The following is an 8,294-nucleotide window of genomic DNA, read 5'->3' as shown; positions in this document are numbered from 1 at the left end:
AGTATGTTGATTAATGTCATCGATGTTTTTTTTCCATGGTAAACTTTGGCCGCTTTGGACACTAAAACTTATTTTTATTTATTTTTTGTTGAATCTAGGTATCGATGTCGCTGAAATACGGAAATACATCGGTCAGTGTTGATGCCATACCCACACGATGGCCGGTAAACATGAAGTATCTACATTTGGTTTAATTTCGGAAGTACAAGGAGAGCTAGATGAAAGAAATTTTTGTTGAAGGTATCAGGTCAATCTCTGTTTATATTTTTTTTAACTCCCGTGTGCCAAGGGCTTAAGGTGAGCTATTTTGATTTCATCGTGTTCACATTTTGATTCCACTTAGGGTCTAATATATACATGTAAAAAGTTTTATATATAACATTCTGATATGAGAAGATATTTTTGTTCCTCACTTTTTTTTTTTCAAAGAAAACAGGGGGACATAAAAAAATAGGCTGCGTCCTTCCGTCCTTCCTTCCGTCCGTCCGTCCGTCACACTTCGTGTCCGGTCCATAACTCTGCCATCCATGAAGGGATGTTGAAATGACGAGCGACATGTCATGCGCAAGACCCATACCCCTAGCTCCGATGTCAAGGTCACACTTAGAGGTCAAAGGTTAACAGGGTCTGTTTCGTGCCCGGTGCATTCATCAAGGGATTTTGAAATAACTTGGTACAAATTTTTACCATAAAGAGTCGGTGTGTCGTGCGCAAAACCCAGACTGCTAGCGCCAAGTTCAAGGTCATACTTAGAAGTCAAAGGTTAACAGGGTCTGTTTCGTGTCCAGTTCATAAATCTTTTATTCATCAAGGGATTTTGAAATTACTTGGTTCAAATGTTTCCCATAATGAGATGACGTGTGATGCGCAAGATCCAGACCCCTAGCTCTACGGTCAAGGTCACACTTAGAGGCTAAACGTCAGATACAAGAATGACCTTGTCCGGAGCATTTTTTCTTCATGCAAGGAGGGATTTTAATGTAACTTGGCACAGTTGTTCACCATCATGAGACGAAGTGTCATGCGCAAGAACCAGGTCCTTAATTTAGAATTACTTCCCTTGTTGTTACTATAAATAGCTTATATTGTAACTTTTTTATTACTGGCAGTAGGGAAAAATCAAGACCACTTTTCTGTAATACAGCATGCATGTTACATCCAATATTTAGGTTTATTTTGACCTATCGCTACCTGGTAAAGATTTTTGTGTGGACTTAGATTTTTTTCTTTAAAGATTAGGTTCCCTTTGTTGTTACTGTAAATAACGTATATTGTAACTTTTTAGCTCACCTGTCACGTAGTGACAAGGTGAGCTTTTTTTGATCACCCCTCGTCCGTCGTCCGTCCGTCGTCTGTCCACAATTTCTTGTTAACACGATAGAGACACAAATATCTCGGTTCCTTTCGAAAACTGGCCAGAACCCATCATGGGTTCCAGAGTTATGGCCCCCTAAAGGGCCAGAATTTGCAATTTTCGGCTTGTGAACATGATAGAGACCACATCTTGCAATCAATTTTATTCAAACCTGCACACAACTTGTATTAGCATAATATCTCGGTTCTTATCGAAAATTGTACAGATTCCATCATGGGTTCCAGAGTTATAGCCCCTAAAAGGGCCAAAATTTGCTACTTTTAGCTTGTGGTCACGATAGAGACCACATTTTGTAATCGGTTTTGATCAAAATTGCACTCAATTTGTATTGGCTTAATACCTCAGTTCCTTTCGAAAACTGGCCAGGACCTATCATTGGTTCTAGAGTAATGGCCCCTTAAAGGGCCAAAATTTGCTATTTTGGCTTTTTCAGCTATATAGAGACTTAATTTATAGTATGATTTGTGCGTGCATCCGTCCGTCCGAAGTTCGTGACGCGCCTAGCTCAAAAAGTATTTGATATAAATTGATGAAACCTTGCATGAGTCTTTATCATGATATGAACTTGCGCACCTCCTATACTTTGTCTGGCTCCGCCCCCTTTTTTCAGAGTTATGGCCCCTGAAATAGTCAAAAATGCACATTTTTACCTTGTGACACGCCTAGTTAAAAAAGTATTCGATATTAATTGATGAAACCTTGCTTGAGTCTTAATCATGACATGAACTTGCGCACCTCCTATTTTTCATCTGGCTCCGCCCCCTATTTTCAGAGTTATGGCTCCTGAAATAGTCAAAAATGCACATTTTTGCCTTGTGACATGCCTAGCTCAAAAAGTATTTGATAGTGATTCATGAAACCTTGCATGAGTCTTGATTATGATATGAACGTTTGCACCTCCTATTTTTCATCTTGCTTTCCCCGCCCGCCCCCGCTATTTTCAGAGTTATGACCCCTGAAATAGTCAAAAATGCACATTTTCACCTTGTGACACGCCTGGCTCAAAAAGTATTTGATATAGATTCATGAAACCTTGCATGAATCTTAATCATGTTATGAACTTACGCACCTCCTAATTTTCATTTGGGTCCGCCCCCTATTTTTAGAGTTATGGCACCTGAAATAGTCAAAAATGCACATTTTCACCTTGTGACGCATCTAGCTCAAAAAGTATTTAATATAAATGGTTGAAAACTTGCATAAGTCTTTTTCATGATATAAACTTGCACATCTGTAATTTTTTTGGCTGGCTCCACCGCCTTTTTTTTTTAAAGTTATGGCCCCTGAAATAGTAAAAAAGTGTACCTTTTTTACCTAGTTATACTCAAAAAAGTATTAGATGTAAATTCAGGAAACCTTGCTGGAGTCTTTATTGTGATGTGACCTTGCACATTTGGCATTCCTCTTAAGAATCATAGCTCTTATTACAGAGTTATGGCCTTGAAATAGCCAAAATAGTGGATTTTGTGTTTGTGATGCTCATAGCTCAAAATGTAATGAACCTAGAATAATGAATCCTTTTCATAAAATGTTTGTTGAGGCTATACCCCATTAAGACTGCAAACATTTGAATTATTGCCCCTTATTTGTGACAAATGTGCCAGTGGGAGCACACCCTGTGTCCTACAGACACATTCTAGTTTTTACCTTGTGAACACAATAGAAGTGACATTTTACATTTGATTTTAACCACACTTACAAACATTTTAAGTCACTATAAGATCTTGGTTCCTTTCGAAAACCGGCTGGATTCCATCATGGGTTCTAGAGTTACTGTCCCTGAAAGGAGCAAAAATTTCTATTCTGACCCTTTCAGCCATATAGAGGTTTCATTTATACATTCATTTGATACAAACTTGCACAGAATGTTTATCTTGACGATCTCTAGGCCAAGTTTGAAACTGGATCTTGTGGGGTCAAATACTAGGTCACAAGGTCAAATCAAAGAAAAGCTTGTTAACATGCTAGAGGCCACATTTATGATCCTGTCTTCATGAAACATGGTCAGAATGTTGATCTTGATGAGTCCAAGGCCAAGTTCGAAACTGGGTCATGTGGGGTCACAACTAGGTCACCACGCAAATCAAAGTAAAAGGTTGTTAACACTGTAAAGGCCACATTTATGACCATATCTTCATGAAACTTGGTCAGAATGTTTATCTTGATGATTCATAGGCCAAGTTTAACAGGGGAGCGATAAAGGGTCATCATGAACCTCTTGTTTATAATTGACCTTATCAAGACCACTTTTCTGTGGTACAACATAGATGTTACTTTCAAATTTTATGTGGATTTTAAGGTATCTCTTCCTAGTGAGGAGTTTTTTTGTGGACTTAGAATAAAACAAACTACAGATTTCTCGTGGACTTAAAATCTTTAAAATACCGATGTTAGCATTTGAAAGCATTCATCTATCGTAGATTTCAAGACATTTTTAAATTTCATATTGTCTTCATGAATGATATGCTATATAGTACTGACTTATATATACATTTGTTTTTTGTTAGTATGTTGTCCTATTATTTAGAAGATGCTGAATTGGCATGCAGTATGTTTTGTGAAAAATGCCCCTAGGCGGGGGACGTTTGTAACTGCTTATTTTCATGCTTTTCATAGTTGTAGTGCAAGAAATTTGTGAAACAATTGTGCACTTCCTGTGAAAAGTATGAAACTTTGCATGATTGTAGGTGGATGTATTATGCTTCATTTAAGCCTAGGAAGCAGGTTGTAAATATACAAAATGGCCGCCAAAATTCATGATGGCCGCCATAATCAAAAATTTTACAAGGAAACGTTCTAGTTTTGTTATATGGCGAAAAAATAATGAGAGTAAGCATTATAGTATACATTTGTAAAATCATTATTATTCGTGGGGGATTAATTTTCGTGGATTTCGTGTACATGCGGCGGTACTGACCTGCAGCTTTCGTGTAGTTGATGGAGGCTCCATCAACGATAAACATAGATATGCGTCAGAACAAAACCGACTATTTCATTCAGACTTTTACGTATATTTTTTACGACATGTTTGTCAAAGTAAAAGTAGTATTAAAAATAGTAGTTTGACGTTGCGTCACGTGACAGACCACATTATGCTGCGACTGTTATTTGCATTTATTCGGCCCCGCTCTGAAATGTTGATACACTAGCTTTTAATTTTACTGACATGTAGTAAACTACTAGTACTCATGAAATTATTAATTGCTAAATTTGCGTCTGGTGCATTATTACCCAATTCACGTTTCTCGTCAGGAAATAACATATTTACAAGTTCAGCAGCTTGTAATTTTAGATGCCGACGCGCATTTATTTTGAAAAAAAAAACATTCGGAGGAAGTCCAGCAATCAGTTTGTAAATGTTTATGTAAGGATTACTATGGTTATACTAGTACTACTGAATAAAAACAACAGCCTTGTACGGAACGCTTTTTCTTTATTGTTGTTGTTTTTGTTTGAAACACGATCAAATGATCCATCTGTTGAACTTTACGTTGTTTCGATTATGAATGCTAAGTGTGCAAGATTGTATCCCAGGTGCAACGGTTTTGTCACTTTTTAGTTGGTCCGATTTTTCTTATTCACAGATTCATTAAATTTTGCAAATTACGGGTCGTATAATAAAACGCGGTCGTTAATTGGCACATGATCACTCGCTAATCTCCCGCGGCGTAGATTGCAAGTTCGGTAACCATGGTAGCGCTGATTGACACGTGTAGATTTCACATGTAAGAACAAAATGATAAACTAGATGTAGTCCTGTGGAAATTCAAAAATTTGAAATCCACGAAATTGCGTCCCCTAAAAACAGCTGTTTTGGCCAAAAACCACGAAATTTCGTGCCGACGAAATTAAATGATTTCACAGTATATTTAATTACAAAAAATCTCTAAATGCAAACAGAAAAAATATCCAGTAGGCGGCCTAAATCCGTGATGACAACCTTAAAATAATATCATTGAAATATTGGAATTTATCATATACTTATCAAAAATACGGCTTGTATTTTTTACAAGTAAATACGAACAGACGGAAAAATTTCATACTGTATCTTTTGTATTGCATTGGATATTTCATTCGATAAAAAAAAGACAAACAAAAGGGTGGGGTATATAATAAAAGGGTCCTTATAACAGTAGCCAGATCTTGCATTTGTATTCTGCTATCGTGGATTTTGCCAGGTCAGACCTGGTTGTGAGATACATTCTGGTGGTTTTGTAAGGTGCATCATTCATTTCCTTTTGTTTGCCTACCAAACATGAGTTTTACAGGTGATTTAATATGTTCGTGCGGTGAACGCGATCTTGCTGGACTATGTTTGACGTTTTTAATGAAATAGTACGAGTTTCGCAGCTTACTGTGCACAAACGGTTTATGACAGGAAGAAATAAGAATGTTTTTCTTTTTTTTTTTTTGAAGATGTCTATATTTAAGCAGTGCGAGGGCGTATCAGGTGGATTTTCACGAACAAATTTTACGGAAGTTGATAATGACCATATACCAAAATTGTCTATATATAGGGTTTGTCGTTCTGAGCGACCTGTGGAGTGTCCACTTTTTCTGTTTTATATTACTATACCCTAGACCACCCCAAAACCTTTATGTGATGTATCCCTTTGATTTAAATAATTACCAAATGTCAAAAGCACACATACCTCAGAATACTTATAAGTAGACAAAAAGGTTTATCTCTGAAAACATAGGACATCGACTTTTGACAGGTAATATCACAATTCACCATCTATCATGCAATTCATCAAGGGCTTCATTTTTATACGCCCATGTGAAAGACGGGACATATTATGGGAACACCCTTGTCGGGCAGGCGGGCGACGTCCATAAACTTTGTCCGGGGCAATTCTTTTCATGTATGGACCGGAGGGATTCTGATGTAACAAAGATGTAACGAATGAGAAGGAGTGCCATGTGCCAAGGTCTAAGGTCAAGGTCACACTTTGAGGTCAAAGGCCAGATATAAGAATAACAACTTTAAGGTTCTAGGTCACACTTAGAGCCCAAAGGTCAAATAGAAGAATGACATTTTCTTGTATGACCTTTTCGTGGGTTGATGAATGCTTCTAACTGTTGTCACTAAATTTTATTTGCAGGTCACTCATGACACTCGTTTTAGGTCAATGTCAGTATGTCAAGGTCACTGTGACATCCTTTTATGTCCCCGAGGGTGGTCATATTAATATCACACTGTCCGTCCTTACGTGTAAATTCTTGTCTTGGCTGTAACTCTGCCATCCACGAAGGGATTTTAAAATAATTTGGCAAAAATGTTTACCATAATGAGACGACATATCATGCGCAAGACCCATACCCCTAGCCCCAAGGTCAAGGTCACACTTAGAGGTCAAAGGTTTATAGAGTCTGTTTCGTGTCCGATCCGTAACTCTACCATCCATGAAGGGATTTTGAAATAACTTGGCATAAATGTTTATCATAATGAGAAGATGTGTCATGCTTAAGATCCAGACGGCCCGTAGCTCTAAAATCAAGGTCATACTTAGAAGTCAAACATTAACAGGTGTCCGGTTCATAACTCTACCATTCATCAAGGGATTTTGAAATTACTTGGCATAAATGTTCACCATAATGAGACAACATGTCATGCGCAAGAGACGGATCCCGAGCTCAAAGCTCAAGGTCACACTTAGAGGTTCAAGGTTAACATGGGCTGTTTTTTGTCCGGTCCATAACTCTGCCATCGATAAAGGGATTTTAAAATTACTTGGCATAATGTTCTTTATAATGAAATGGTATGTCTTGTATAAAACCAATACCCTTAGCTCCAATGTCAAGGTCACACTTAGAAGTCAAAGATTAACATGATCTTTTTGTGTCCACAATGAGTGATGGGGGCATATAGAATTGCTCTTGTCCGTGCGTCCGTCCGTCCGTCCGTCCGTCCGTGCGTGCGTGCATCCGTCCGGAGTTCGTGACGCGCCTAGCTCAAAAAGTGTTTGATATATTGCATGAGTATTTATCATGATATGAACTTGCGCACCTCCTATTTTTATGCCCCCGGCATCTACTGATGCGGGAGGCATTATAGTGATTGTCCTGTCCGTCCGATCGTTCGTTCGTTCGTTCGTTCGTCCGTTCGTCCGTCCGTACGAGGTTAACCAAATGGGACCGTTTCGTCTAGCATCAATACCCCTTACTAGAATGACTTGATACTTATACAGATGTAACCTGTGACCATTCCACATCTTCACACTTCACTTGACCTCAGTTTGACCTTGACCTTGACCTCATTTTGGACTTAGGTTGCTTTATATGGGCCATCTCTTGGTTAACCAAATGGGACCGTTTCGTCTAGCATAAATACCCCTTACTAGAATGACTTGATACTAATACAGATGTAACCTGTGACCATTCCTCATCTTCACACATCACCTGATCTCAGTTTGACCTTGACCTTGACCTCATTTTGGACTTAGGTTGCTTTATATGGGCAATCTCTTGGTTAACCAAATGGGACCGATTCGTCTAGCATCAATACACCTTACTAGAATGACTTGATACTAATGCAGATGTAACCTGTGCCCATTCCTCATCTTCAGACATCACCTGACTTCAGTTCGATCTTGACCTTGACCTCATTTTGGACTTAGGTTGCTTTATATGGGCCATCTCTTGGTTAACCAAATGGGACCGTTTCATCTAGCATCAATACCCCTTACTAGAATGACTTGATACTAATACAGATGTAACCTGTGACCATTCCTCATCTTCACATATCACCTGACCTCAGTTTGACTTTGACTTTGACCTCATTTTGGACTTAGGTTGCTTTATATGGGCCATCTCTTGGTTAACCAAATGGGACCGTTTCGTCTAGCATCAATACCCCTTACTAGAATGATTTGATACTAATGCAGATGTAACCTGTGACCATCTCTCATCTTCACAC

Source organism: Mercenaria mercenaria, chromosome 7, assembly GCF_021730395.1.
Source record: "Mercenaria mercenaria strain notata chromosome 7, MADL_Memer_1, whole genome shotgun sequence".
NCBI lineage: Eukaryota > Metazoa > Mollusca > Bivalvia > Venerida > Veneridae > Mercenaria > Mercenaria mercenaria.
Note: the sequence above shows the minus strand (reverse complement) of the source record.